Consider the following 14,642-nt stretch of genomic DNA (forward strand, 5'->3'; position numbering starts at 1 on the left):
GTATAAAAGATAAATCAGCACAGTACGTGACCTCCTTTCTCCCTCCTCCCCTCTTCACTGTCCTCTATTTGTTATTTGCATTATTATGAGTTTTACATCATTAAGGCTTATAAAACTTACAGGTGCTGGGCAACCCTGGTGGCTCAGGGGTTTAGTGCCGCCTTCAGCAGAGGGCATGATTCTGGAGACCCAGCATCGAGTCACATCGGGCTCCCTGCATGGAGCCTGCTTCCCCCTCTGCCTGTGTCTTTGACTCTCTCTCTCTCTGTCTCTCATGAATAAATAAATAAAATCTTAAAAAAAAAAAAACTTACAGGTGCTGAATTATAACTTCAATAAATGTTTCATTTTAATTTTATGCATAAATCTATCCGATGCCTCTTTCCATTTCTTGTACGAAGTCTTCTATATTTCTGACCTCTTAATTTTGATTCTTTTCTTGGTTGGCTAGATGTCATCAACAAGCCTTTTTTCCTCCCCAAATCATTTTGGTTTCCTTTTTATGAAAGGTTCATGAGTGTTGAATACACAGTGACTGGCTACCTTCGTTTATGTGTTGGACTTTAGCCCTGAAAGTCCTGTGTCCCAGGTAACCCCTCAGTCCCAGGTAAACAGAGACAGTAGGTCACTGTAGACTAGCCCTTAAGTTCTTGTTGGACACATAGAGCAGCTTGACTTCATAGTTCCCTGACAACACTGTAAAATGCTGTGATGCTGATTTTTGGTGCTGAGTGGTGCTGGGCAGAAGTATGTGGCAGGTGTTGTATCCTCTGTAGACTTGCTTTTGCTGCTTTGAAGCATATCAGATTCTTTCTTTAGTCTTGACATTCGGTAACTTTTCTTCTCTCTGTTTTTTTCTTTTTTTTTTTTTCCTCTGTTTTTTCCTGAAGACAGGACATGCTTTCTCATTATGGAGGCCAACCCCTTCATTATTCTGAGCAAGCATTCATTCTTATTCTACATCAAATATTTTTTTCTGTTCTGCTTCATTCTCTTCTCATCTCCAGGAACTCCAGCTATGTGTGTGTGTTCTCTCTTTATCTCTTTATGCTTCGTTCTGAATGAATTCCTGAGTGCTGCTGTGCTTTCTCAGTTCTGTCCCGTGCAGAATTGAGCATCATGATCACGAGCCTCAGGAGAGCCACGATGTTGGGAACCATGGCCCCCTTCTTCTCCATCATCCCCACTGTGAACACCTGCTGAGCACACTGCTCTTCTGGGTGCTATGCCATCACAATTGCTTTGTGCTTCTTGAAGGGGTACAACATATAAAATAGGCAATTCTAGTCTGGTTGGGTGGGAAGAAAAGACAGACTTATAAACAGATAAATGGCAATCTTTCTTGGTAAGTGCCGTAATAGAAGAATGAACCCATTCCCATGGGAGCGTAGCAGCTGTGTCTGGAAGGATAAGGAGGGGGTGCTCAGAAGAAGGAATAGGTATCAGGGGGAGGGCACATCTCAGGCAGAGGTAGTGATGTATATACTGCTGTGTTGGAAAAATATATTCTTATGCTTAAGGAATAATGAAAAATTCGAGGTGGTTGGAGCAAAAGTATAGGAAACAACAGATAAGGTGTGCAACTGAACAGGCAAGTATGAGCCAAATGATTGTCACTCTATCCTTCATTAACTCTTTCACCCTCGGAAAAAGGGCATTGATGAGTGCAAATGTTCTTGGGAGGCTCCTATTCACTTAGATCCACTTTCTACATAGCACCCTGTGTCTTAGGTCAGTGGTTGGTTTCCTTCTGACTCCTATTTGATATTTCTAGGTGATCATAAGAATGTTCCTTTATGTTGTTTTCTTCATTCAGCCGGGAGCGGATCGATGTTCCCCTCTCCTAAGGAAGTCAGCCCTATCCACTAACCTTTTCCTGGTATAATGTGAGTAACATGAAGTGAGCAGAGGACAAATACAGAAATCTAAGGGATACTTTCTTTCCTGAAAACATAGCGGGTTTTTATTTTGCTTTGTTTTTAACCTGAAAGCCAACATTCCAGCAGCACCTCCCCATCAAGAAAGGACTAGTCACTCCAGGGTGAGCTGGCAGGAAGTTGGGTTGACTTGATTGATTGCAGTGTTTTCTGAATATTACAGCCCACAGAAATGATCTCCCTGGTGCTGGAACCCACACAAACAACCTGGGTTTGGGATTTAGGAAACAAAATTAGAAGTTCTTGGGGTTGGGGCACAGGTACTTACAGAAAACCATCACTTCCTGCTTTTAAGAAAACTTGTTTTGAGTGTATAATTGGTATATTCTTTTTTTTTTTTTAAAGATTTTTTTAATTTTTATTTATTTATGATAGTCACAGAGAGAGAGAGAGAGGCAGAGACACAGGCAGAGGGAGAAGCAGGCTCCATGCACCGGGAGCCTGACGTGGGATTCGATCCCGGGTCTCCAGGATCGCGCCCTGGGCCAAAGGCAGGCGCTAAACCACTGCGCCACCCAGGGATCCCGGTATATTCATTTCAAAGTAGCAAATCCATTTTAGAAAACAACAATTTGATAATTTAATGACTGAGTTTTTTTAATTGAAATACCTGGCAAATGATTAAACACAGTCAACTTATAGGCAATGTTCCAGTCTTAGTGAAAAGGCTGATTTGGATAGAAACCAATGTAGTCAGGAGGGGCTGTAAGTGAGGGAAAAAGAGAAAAGCTGCTGGAAAAAACCAGAGGACAACGCGTCCATTAGTCACGGTAGGCAAAGTGCCTAGGACCCACAATGCTTTTAGAAACCCACAAAAATTATTTAATTTTTATTTATTTCAAAATCAGAAGAAAAAATGAATATACTATAATGACTGCAGCCTAGGTTATATTCACCTTTTTACTAATAGAGTTGTAAAATGTAATTTTTAATTTTTTTTTTTTTTTTATGGAGGAAGGAGCCCATGGAAACAAAAGTTCTAAGGGCCGGTGAAAGTCCTAAAGGAGCCCTGGCAGTTAACTAAATATGTTGGCTCAAAAGCTTAAGAAAACATAACACTAATGTCCTCAGTTACATTAATATCGATAATATTCACTGACTCAGTTGTTGGGTGGGCCCCATCCACAGGGCTGTGGTTATCTCAGCACACATCTCGAAGTTTCCCTAGCTATTTCTGGAGCCCCTTTCCACTTGCCAGGTAACCAGGCTGGATTTGTTTGTGTCACCCCTTTATTAATAACTTCCAGTGCCAAGAAGCCATGTCAGGAGATGCCACACCAGTGTTACAGCGCTGAGCTGGCACCTACCTCAGCTTTTCTGTCCAGTCCTGTTCCCTAAATCTTCACCCCTTGAGGCCCCCAAACAGAATAGCACTGAAGTGCCTTCCATCCCAATCTAGGGTGAAAGCTGTGCTTTGGACACCCCAGAATGGGAAGATGCCTCAGCCCTCGAATCTGGAGGACAGGAACTCATTGAAGTCCTGAGACAGTGCTGCTCAAATCTGGAGCCACCCCCAGACCCTCCTGTAAACTAGCAACTCCAGTTAGTTACTGGTCTCCGTGCCTATGCTAGGAAATAGCTGCAGCTGTTAGTCCCTTCTCCCTTTGTTCGTGTCTCTTGTCACAGGCATCTAGAGACATTTTCCCCAAAGGTTTCATCCTTTGACAAAAATATACATATAACCAGATGTTAACCATATGGGAATTAAAAATAATTTAAAAATTTTAATTAAAAAAAAGAATCTACACATACCACTTTAGTGCTAACCCTACAACACTGATATTTGGTTTTTAATTTTATATGTCTGTGTATAAATATATGTATATTATGTATATAAAATTATATATATTGTATACATTGTACAATACAATTATATATGTATGTAATTATATATTATATATGCATATGACATGTATATATATATAATTAAAGCCAAATATTTCAAAAATAAATATCAACTTTCAAGTATCTCAAAAACAAACATACACACACATAGGAAACCTTTATCAACATTATTAATACAGTATATGATTTTTCTAACATGTCCTCTTTTAGCCACTTATTCTAAGTTCTGGCAAACAATTTTGACCCATGATCTCTAATGAAAGATGTACAATTGATGGTTCTAAGCCCATGGCAAAGAAATAGAGGGAGAATATCATGCTGGATTGTTGAAGCTCAAGTGATAGACAGCTTCAGACATCTTCAAAGAAATGGCCCAAGAAATCAGGGCAAAGATGAACCAATAGTCCAAGATTGCTGGAAATGCTTTTACTTATCACACATACTCTAGATGTCACTGTCCTGTACCCTGGGAAAACTGGCTATGCTGGGGGCACCTTCTTTTTTTTTTTTTTTTTTTTAAGATTTTATTTATTTATTCATGAGAGACACAGAGAGAGACAGAGAGAGAAACAAAGACACAGGCAGAGGGAGAAGCGGGCTCCATGCAGGGAGCCCGATATGGGACTCAATCCTGGGTCTCCAGGATCATGCCCTGGGCCAAGGGCAGCGCTAAACTACAGAGCCACCTGGGCTGCCTTGGGGGTACCGTCTTAAGCAACTGATGGGACTCTGTCCCCTTGACCACTTGCCTCCTTCCCCAGCCATCAAAACATTGTGCATTCTTCCGGGAGACATTTAAACAGCTTGAAGACATGAATGCAGCCCTTCTCAACCAGGCCAGTACTTTCCCTTTAGAGGCACTTAGAAAGGCTGGATATTTGCTTGTTTGTTTGTTTGTTTGTTTGTTTGTTTGTTTGTTTCAACCATTGGCTTTTAGTGCACAGGGCAAGGAATGCTGAATGTCTTGCAAAACAGAGAGTTGAGCAAAAGAAAGATTTTTTGTAACCCCAAAATATCCATAACACCACAGAAATAGATTTACTTTAACTACTGGGGAATTTATTGAGGGAACTTCTTGCCTTGCTATTGTAAGTGTTCAACGCCTGTATAGATGTTAAAGGTACCAGGGATGAGGGGTGCCTGGGTGGCTCAGTGGACTGAGCTTCAGACTCTTGATTTCGGCTCAGGTCATGATCTCAGGGTTGTAAGATGGAGTCCCGCATCAGGCTCTGGGCTCAGATGGAACCCCCTGTTTACCTGTGCATGCTCTCTAAATAAACAAACAAACAAAATCTTAAAAAAAAAAAAAAGGTATCAGGGATGACATGTGATATTAGGTGATATGGTTTCCCACATTCACTTTTTGTCCCACAGAAGGTTCAGGAAGCTCCCTTTCTGGCAGGTTCCAAGGTTCAGGCGTGGCATGGGGGAGGTTATAGTGGTGTTTGAGTTATGCATGAAAGAGTCAGGAGACCTCACCAGAGATCCTAGACCAAGATGAAAGATCCATTGGAAGAGTGAAGAGTGCCCTGTCCTTATTGGGAATCGGGGAAGGACAGTCTCGTTGTGAACCCACTTATACCAATTTGGTCATATCCAACTTTTGGGCTGTTTTAGCTGAAAAATATTAGCCACAAAAGAAGTTTGAGAAAATGAGATTTAACTACACCCTTATCATCTGTCAGGTTACAAAAGCAATCACAGGCCAACTGCCACCCAGAAAGAGGTTTATTAGACACATGTTTGTTGGTGGTCATGAAAGAGTTGACATTATCCTGTGAGCCCGATGAGATTCTAGCTCTGTACCCTTTAGGGGATTCAATTACACACTGCAGGAAATGTTCACAAGCAGCAGACTCTTCAGAGTCTATGGCTTCTAGTTACTATCCCTCAGAAATCCTGCTATGCCCATAGCTAAGCAGGCATTGAGGGATCAAGAGAAATTTTAGGTTTTCTCAAATTCTTAACCCTTGTACGGATAAGAAGGGTCTCTTGAAGGTATTTTGAGTCAGTCCGCATACTTCCAATCCTTTTAATATCCCCAATGAGACCTCATTTCTAAGAATGGTTATGCTGAATTACTATTTTCTCCAATAAAGTCCCTTCTGACACCCCCTATGCTAATTAGCAAAATGTTGTTTTGATGAAGGCACCTCTGGACTGTAATTGTTCTGATTTAATCCTAGCTGATCACACCTTGAGTATGCCTTCTGGATTACCTCCTAGGTTTTGTTTTTTGTATTTTTTGTATTTTTTTAAAGATTATATTTATTTATTCATGAGAGACACAGAAAGAGAGGGAGAGGCAGACATAGGCAGAGGGAGGAGCAGGCTCCAGGCAGGCAGCCTGATGTGAGACTCGATCCTGGGACTCCAAGACCATGTCCTGGGCTGAAGGTAGGCGCTAAACCACTGAGACACCCAGGGACCCCCAACCTCCTAGGTTTTGGCTTAATCTGAGAAATGGATACAAAATATCACAATGCATATCTTAAAACAAATTATAGCCACTGTAAGGTGGTGCTACCTCCGTGAGTCCCAATACCATGATCTGCACCTACATATCTGTCACCCCTTGGAACATCTTGAGGATCACAGGCAAAATGCCAAGGAAACTTCTGGAGCTGAAGGCTAGCAGAGGACTCAGAGAGAAAAACCCAGAACAAGGTGATTTCTTCCTCATTCCCAATTATTGGAAGTGGAATAAGAATCCAGGAATTTAGAACCAGTTGAGAGGGAGGAGATTAGGAAGAAAAACTCTAGAAAAAGGCATATCCTTAATGAGATAGCTGTTTAATTCTGAGGAATCCAAAAAAAAACAAAAAACAAAACAAACAAAAACAATAGGTTGGGCTATTCATGGAATTCAAACATTTATTAACAAAATTAAATGTTTCTTTCAAATGGAAATGGGAGCCATGATCTTCTGCATAAAGCTGATTTATTTCAAATTAAAGCTTTATTTTTGCACCCCTGAATTTTGTGGACTCGTGGCTGTGAAGTTATACCTGTTACAGAGTAATCACATGTTTTGGCATAGAGTCTACAGTCTCAACTCCGTAAAAGTCAGAGTCATGCATGAGAAGTCATGCATCTATTTTGTTTGGGACAACTCCCAAGTTTGGGAACATCTATTTTGTTTGGGAACCTCCTCCCAAGGGATGTGAGGCTAGCACTGTAGCCTCAGAAGAAATCTGGAGGAGAAGGTGTTTATGGAATGATCCAGTCCCAATAGCCATGATATAGAGATATCTCATGCCAAACATGAAATGGGAAAAGGAGTGAATAGCTGTGCTAGGCTCTGAAACCATCTTCTGAAATTTTAATTTCTATTTTCTGGCCAATTAATCTTCAGTTATCTCTTAGTAACTGTCTCTTGGCAAGGTGTTTTTCAAAATTCCAGCTGTACTAAGGGAGATCAGGAAAGGCAATTTTGTTTCTGTCTGCTTGAGAGATTTAGAAGGGAACTGGTGCTCTTGGGGTACCTGCTTGTTGGTGGCAACGGTAATAAATAAATAAAATCTTTAAAATATATGTATATATGATATATATTTTAAATCTTTATAAATATGTATATATTTTTAAAGATTTTATTTATTTATTCATGGGAGGCACAAAGAGAGAGAGAGAAGCAGGCTCCATGCAAGGAGCCCGATGTGGGATTTGATTTCCAGGACACAAGGATCACACCCTGGGCCAAAGGCAGGCGCTAAACCGCTGAGCCACCCAGGGACCTAAAATATATATTTAAGTGAAATCCTTCAGAATGTCCCCACCCAGTGATAACCACTGTCAACATTTTAATGTACATCTTTACAGATCTGTTTTCACATATTTGTATATATGTGTGAATATTTCAAAACTGAAATTATACTGTTCTTTTGTAATCTGCTTTTATTTGACATATTGTGGACCTCTTTTCACATTAATAAATGTTTGTCTACTCCAGTGGTTCTCAAATGTAAGCATGATCAGAATCACTAGAAGAGCTGGATATACACAGGCTGTTGGTCTCCGCCAACCCGCCCACTCTCAACTTCAGCAGGGGTGGGAATCTGGAGGCTGAGGGGCTAGGGGTGCAGGAACTTGTATTTCCAATGAGCTGATGCTGATGCTATTGGTCTGGGCAGCACTGAAAGCTGTGGCCTACAGCATCACATTAGTGATTGTTGAATATTTAATTGTGTGGATGGATCAATATGTTTAGCTGTGGATACTGAGATTACTTCAAACACCAACAATGCTGGGATAAGCATCCTTAGAGCTAAACCTGTACTTTGTTTTTATGAATGTTCTGCTTCCGTATATCGAGATCCAAGTAGTTAAAACACTGGAATGAATTCTCCCTACCAGAAAGTGACAGAGGAATAAGTGATTAAAAGCATCCTGGTGTAGGATAAAATAGAGCCCACTGTGAAAAGCCAGATTGACTAGGTTGCAAGGTTAATAGAATTGCAAATGGACAGAGAAATTTGTCCAAAGAACTCTTCAGCTAATTTAATTTCATTTCTGACAGCCCTGCCACAAGGTAAATATCTCTCCATGAGAGGAAATTCTTTATTTCCTACTTAATGTTAGATGCCACCTCAATGAGTTGATGAATAAAACTTTTAAACGCTAAAAAAGAAAAAGATGAAAAGTGGTTTTGTCAGTGATTACAGAGGAATGAGTGTACATCTAAACAAGTGTAGGTAACCTTCATGTGACCAATATTTATATTACATACAATTAAAAACAAGAAAATAAGGAAAAGTAACCCAAAGGGTGGGATATTAAGACTTTTCAAATTTTGGGGGTGCCTGCATAGCTTAGTCGGTTAAGTGCCTTCAGCTCAGATCATGATCCGGGGGTCCTGGTATCGGCCCTGCATTGGGCTCCCTGCTCAGCGGGGAGTCTGCTTCTCCTTCTCCTGGAGCTCCTCTCCCCTCCACTCCTGCTCTCTCGCTCTCCCTCTCTCTGAAACAAATAAATAAAATCTTAAAAAAAAAAAAAAAAAAAGAAACCTTTGGATTTTGGACAACTTTCAAGCTCTATAATGAACTTAATGAATAGGAATTTAAGGATGTCTCAAAGCTAGATTTCATAAATTGAAAACTAGGTATAGAGCAAATCAAATTAAAAAAGTTAAAAGTTCTAACAGGAAAGTTTACAGAAGTAATATAAAGGAAACCTAAGTCTCACTCATAATGAAATGCAAATCAAGTCATCATTGTTTTTCCACCTAGCAGATTAGCACATATTTATTTTTTAGTTTCTTTTTAAAAATTGTGTTTATTTATTTGATAGAGAGAGCACAAGCAAAGGGAACAGCAGGCAGAGGAGGAGGAAGAAGCAGGCTCCCTGCTGAGTGGGGAGCCTGATGTGGGGCTCCATACGAGGACCATGGGACCACGACTTCAGCTGAAGGCAGACAACTAACTGAGCCACCTAGGTGCCTCTGTTTTTTGGTTTATTTATTTATTTTTAGTAATCTCTGTGGCCCAATGTCGAGCTCGATTTCATGATACTGAGATCAAGAGTCACATGCTCTTCCAACTGAGCCAGCCAGGCACCCCAGATTAACATGTATTCTAAAGCTTGATACTCAGGGTATAGAAGAAATAGAAGCTCTCATATACCTTTGTTAAGAGGTTGAAATACTACAACTTTTTGGAGGATGATTTGGCAATATCTAACAACATACAAAAAAGTACATATTATTGGGTCACCTGGGTGGCTCAGTCAGTTAAGTGGTTAAGCTTCCAACTCTTGGTTTCAGCTCAGGTCGTGATCTCAGGGTCATGAGATCAAGCCCTGAACTCAACTGGGAGTCTGCTTGAGATTCTCTCCCTCCTCCTCTGCCCCTCCCCCTACTATGCACTCTCTCTGCTTCTCTCTCATGCTCTCTCCCTCATAAATTAATTAACTAATTAAATAAAATCTTTTATCAAAACATATACAAGTTTATCAATAAGTAAAAAGAACAAGGTGCAGGGTACTTTGTAGAGAATTCTTTTTATATAAACAAATATGAGCATATAAGTGTGTACACAGAAGTATATACAATAAAATTTTCTTGAAATTGTCCATCGTCATTATCTTTTTCAGGTGACGAGGTAGAAGAATAACAAATATGGATGTGGGAGTGCAGAGGTCAAAATAATTGACACTCACTGGGATGGGGATGACTTCTGGTTCAGGGGGGCATATTTGATCCACATCTTAATGGATGAGCCAAATTTCGAAGTCTGTGAGATTTCAAATGTTGAAGTGCCTGAGAATTTGGTTTCTTTTTTTCACTATCTATTAAAATCTTTTTCTGATGTTCAGAAATACAGTCGTAGCAGATTTATTCCTAATAGTTCCAATTTAGAAACAAACCCAATATCCATCAACAATAGATTGGAAAAATGGTTAAGGTATTCATACAGTGGAATTTTACACAGTAATTAAAAAAAGAAGAAGAAGCTACAAGCTACTGTTACCTGCAACAATATGGATAGATCTCACAGACCTGATATTGAGCAAAAGAAGCTAAAGGTAAAAGAGCTCAGGGCACCTGGGTAGCTCAGTGGTTGAGAGTCTGCCTTTGGCTCAGGTCATAATCCCAGGGTCCTGGGATTAAGCCCTACATTGGGGTCGCTGCTCATTGGGAAGCTTGCTTCTCCCTTTCCCTTGTGTGTTCTCTCTCTCTCAAATAAGTAAATAAAAATCTTTTTTTTTTTTTTTCCTCTGTCTTGTTCTGGGTATGGTTTCTGGGTATAGGAAAATATATACAAAAACAAAATCCAGCTGTTTTAAGAGTATACATACTTTATTACATGTACATCATACCTCAAAAAAACTTTTAAGACTTTCTAGTGTATTTTTCAGGCAACAAAATTTTAGGGGAAAAATTTTAGAGCTAAACAAGGACTGCTTGATGAGTGATAGGTTTTCAGTCATTTTTTTTACTAATCTAAAGCAAACATCTTGATTTATAATTTCTCTCTTGATTTATATTGTTAATTTAGTAAAAGGGAGTGGTAGCATGGATTATGAACAATGACCCCCAGAGATGCCTGCATCTAAACCCCAGAACCTATAGCTATGTAAAAGAGACTTTGCAGGTATGATTAAATTAAGGGCCTTGAGGTAAGGAGATTATCTCAGGTTATCCCGAGTAGGCTCAATGTACTCACAGGGTCCTAGTAGAAGGGACACAGAAGTCAGTCAGAGAGACGGTCATGTGATGACAGAAGAAAAGATTTGAAGAAGCTCCTCCCTGGCTTCAGGGAAGGGGAGGAGGGAAGCCCTGAGCCCAGGAATGCAAGGAATCCAGCCAAGGCAGAAAAGGAAGAGATTTTGCCCTAGAGAGGGAGAAGAAACAGTCCTGCAGGCACCTTGACTTCAGTTCAGTGAACCTGTTTGCAGACTACCAGCTTCCAGAACCATAAAGGAATATGTTTGTGTTGGCATTGAATTTGTGATGATTTGTTATGATACCGAAGCCTGGGCTGCTCGGTATTGATAATATTAACATGTGCAAGCTGGTATGTGGAATTATTTGTGAGGGGGTGGGGGAAAGGTCCATGTTATCTGGCAATCACCAAGACTGGGCATGTGAGCAGAAGGGTTGAGAAGTAAAGGTTCCCAGCTCTAAAATATTGGTGCTGGGGGTGCCTGGGTGGTTTAGTCAGTTAAGCCTCTGACTCTTGGGTTTTGGTTCAGGTCATGATCTCAGGGTGGTGGGATTGAGCCCCGAATGAAGCTCCATGCTCAACGAGGAGTCTACTTAAGATTCTCTCTCCCTCTGCCCCTCCTCCTGCTTGCCCTCTCTCTCTCTTTCTCTCTCAAAATAAATAAAATTGATAAAAGTAAAATAAAATATTGGTGCAGGAGCACTTCTCATGGTGTCTGCATGGAGTTCTAAAATTGGGAAAGAGCATGGTGTGTGCATACCACACCATGTGTGCTCATTTGCGACCAGTGACAGATGAATTTATAGCTATTTGTAGGATCACTGTTTGCCCGCAACTCAGCTCACAGCCGGAGAAGACATCCTCAAGAGGATAGTATGGCCCTTCTCCTTTATGAGTTCTCTCCTGTAACATATCCATCCCTCTAAACACAGAAGCGGACATACAGCCCTGGGTGTACCAGTCATGGTGGCCTGGCCATGGTGATTGGCTCAGGGATGGGCATAGGACCCAAGCCCAACCAATCAGGAACATTCTCCAAGATGTTTCTGTAAAAGCTAAAGAAGAGCCTGTTTTCTCACTTGTCAGGAACCATGTAACTGTCGACTTGGAAGTGGCCAACAGTCATAGTCTCAGCCAAGTAGGGAAACCTGAAGGTATAACATTCCAGAGAAAGCCTTGCTAAGGGCAGCCTGGGTGGCTCAGCAGTTTAGCGCTGCCTTCAGCCCAGGGCATGATCCTGAAGACTCAGGATCGAGTCCCAGGTCGGGCTCCCTGCATGGAGCCTGCTTCTCCCTCTGCCTGTGTCTCTGCCTCTCTCCCTCTGTTCTGTGTCTGTCATGAATAAATAAAATCTTAAAAAAAAAAAAAAAAGCCTTGTGAAGTGCAGAGGCCTAAGTATGTATGTATGTATGAGTCACTGGTCTATTCATGCGTGAGGCCCATTCCACTCCACTCTTGTGGTTTGGTTCCAGGAGCCAGAACATCACTTCTCACTGTTCAAGTTCATTTACTTGTGATTCTATCACTTGGAACTTACAGGAAACTAACAAGTATGGATTTATGGAAAAACAAGACGAGTACTGCCCTCAGAGAACTTATGATTCATAAGGGAAGATAGAGACAATCATAGAAGAAAATACAAATTTAAATATATTTAAGCATTATGTTGTACTTCTGTGTATATACCTGTGCAGTGGATTGAATCTGTTGTCAAATCTACGAGGAATGTGCTACAGTGGACAGTTGAATGGTTTAGAATAATCACCATTGTTTAGTTCCCCACAGGACTCAGAAATTTCCAGGCCTTTTTTTTTTTTTTTTTTTTTGAAGAATTTCACCTTCCAAAAGATGGTGCAGTAGAGTGGAAAGGACACATACTTCAGAGCCAGATGTGGGATGAAATCTGGGTTTGCCATTTTTTAGCTACCTGGTGATGTCAGTTTGCAGGGCCTCATCTGGACATACCACCCTCATTCAGAATGCCTAAAGCAATAAAGAAGCTCATTTTCCAACCTAAGTTCAGAGGTCACATAACTAGTTAATTCAGTGTCTCAGTAATGTCATTAGGGACCCTCTGGCTTTTTGATTTCTCCATGTTGACCTTTCAGGTCACAAAATGACGGCATCACATTCGGGAAATATCAAGTCTAGAGAATCTTTCTTTTCCAATATCCCCTTAGGAGTTTCAAACCTTTTTCAGAACATCCAATCCTCAGCAGACCAGTCCCCACATCTCGTTAGCCAGACTGAGTCATATGTCAACCCCTAGACTAGTCACTGACAAAGGAAACAACTCTACCCTGATGTTGAAAATTAATTAGGACTTAAACTTGGAATGTGGGGCAGGCATGGCCTTTCTCTGAAGTGTGTGAGAGGGGGGTAGGGGAGTGTGTTCGATACTTAACACAACTGAGGCGCTACCAGCAAGAAAAAAGGAGAGAGGAAAGGTAGGTAGACTAATAACGTCTAATGAGGTGTATGGATTAGTTATAAAGCCTCTCCAAGTCTCAGTTTTCTGATCTGTAAAGTGGAGTCAAAAACATCTACCATATAGGCTTGTGAGAAGGAAATGGTATATCAACTTGCTCAGCATATAGTAAGTGCTCGACAAATGTTTGTTCATCTTCCTCTTTTCTTTCTTATTTAAAAACATTTTTGGAACACCTGGTATTCCCCAGTCCCTGCATCAAGTGTTAGGGATACAGTGGTGAATAGGACAAACACAATCCCTGATGCTGCCATTTTCAGGATAGACAAATTATGCACAAAAAGACACCAAGAGTAATTGCAATTACAGAAATCCTGAAAATAAGTAGAGGAAGATGTCCTATTCAAGGAATCTTTTGATTATTTCTTTTCAATTTAAAGAGAAACAAAAACCCCACCATAGTATTTCAGTTCTATTCAGTATCAAATATAGACAGAAATATTCATTATACAGTGGTCTCTGTCCCGTTAGATTTAGTTGCCTTTTTCCAAGAGAGAAAGACTTATCCGAACTATCTTTCCTATCTCAATCCTGCAGCAGTAACCTAATTTTTGTGGACTCCCATCACATAGAATATTTTTTATTCTTTTTTTTTTTTCCTTTTTAAGTAGGCTCCAGGCCCAGTGTGGAACCCAATGTGGGGCTTAATCTCAGAACCCTGAGATCAAGACCTGAGCTGAGATCAAGAATCAGACTTTTGACTGACTAAGCCACCCAGGCTCCCCTAGAAGAATATTTTTTAAAATCCCTCCACTTATCTGTGGTTGAAAGAATAAAAATGATTTCTCCAATAAAATGTCAACAGCCACAGGTGCAGCATAAAGCACTGGCATAGATTAAAAAAAAACGTTTTTAGTTTGAGTAAACAATAAACCTGAATGTCACAGGGTGGGGTCACTTCAGAAAATTTTATCATATCAAATACCAAATAGAAGCAATACTTCACATACAGCAGGTAAGAAATTCTGGGTTTCCTCAACTAGGCCGTATACCACAGTACCTTAGGGAGCTTGATAAAAATACAGATATCATTGATCCTCCTTATTCATGAATTCTATATCTGCAAATCTGCATACTCACTAAATTTATTTGTAATTCCAAAATGATTCCTTGTGGCACTTTTGTGATCACTCACCTTCATGGACAGAGAGGCAAAAAATGTGAATTACTCAATGCACACATTCCCAGCTGAGGTGGAGCGAGGTGATGCTC

General features: G+C 40.5%; 1 protein-coding gene across 1 annotated transcript in view; it reads right to left on the bottom strand.

Annotated features, from left to right (window-relative positions):
• The window catches only part of GCNT1 (glucosaminyl (N-acetyl) transferase 1), a 57,482-nt gene that overhangs the window by 545 nt on the left and 42,295 nt on the right, over positions 1-14,642 (bottom strand). The gene's annotated exons all lie outside the window — the stretch shown is intronic.

The sequence above is a fragment of the Canis lupus genome, chromosome 1, assembly GCF_048164855.1.
Source record: "Canis lupus baileyi chromosome 1, mCanLup2.hap1, whole genome shotgun sequence".
NCBI lineage: Eukaryota > Metazoa > Chordata > Mammalia > Carnivora > Canidae > Canis > Canis lupus.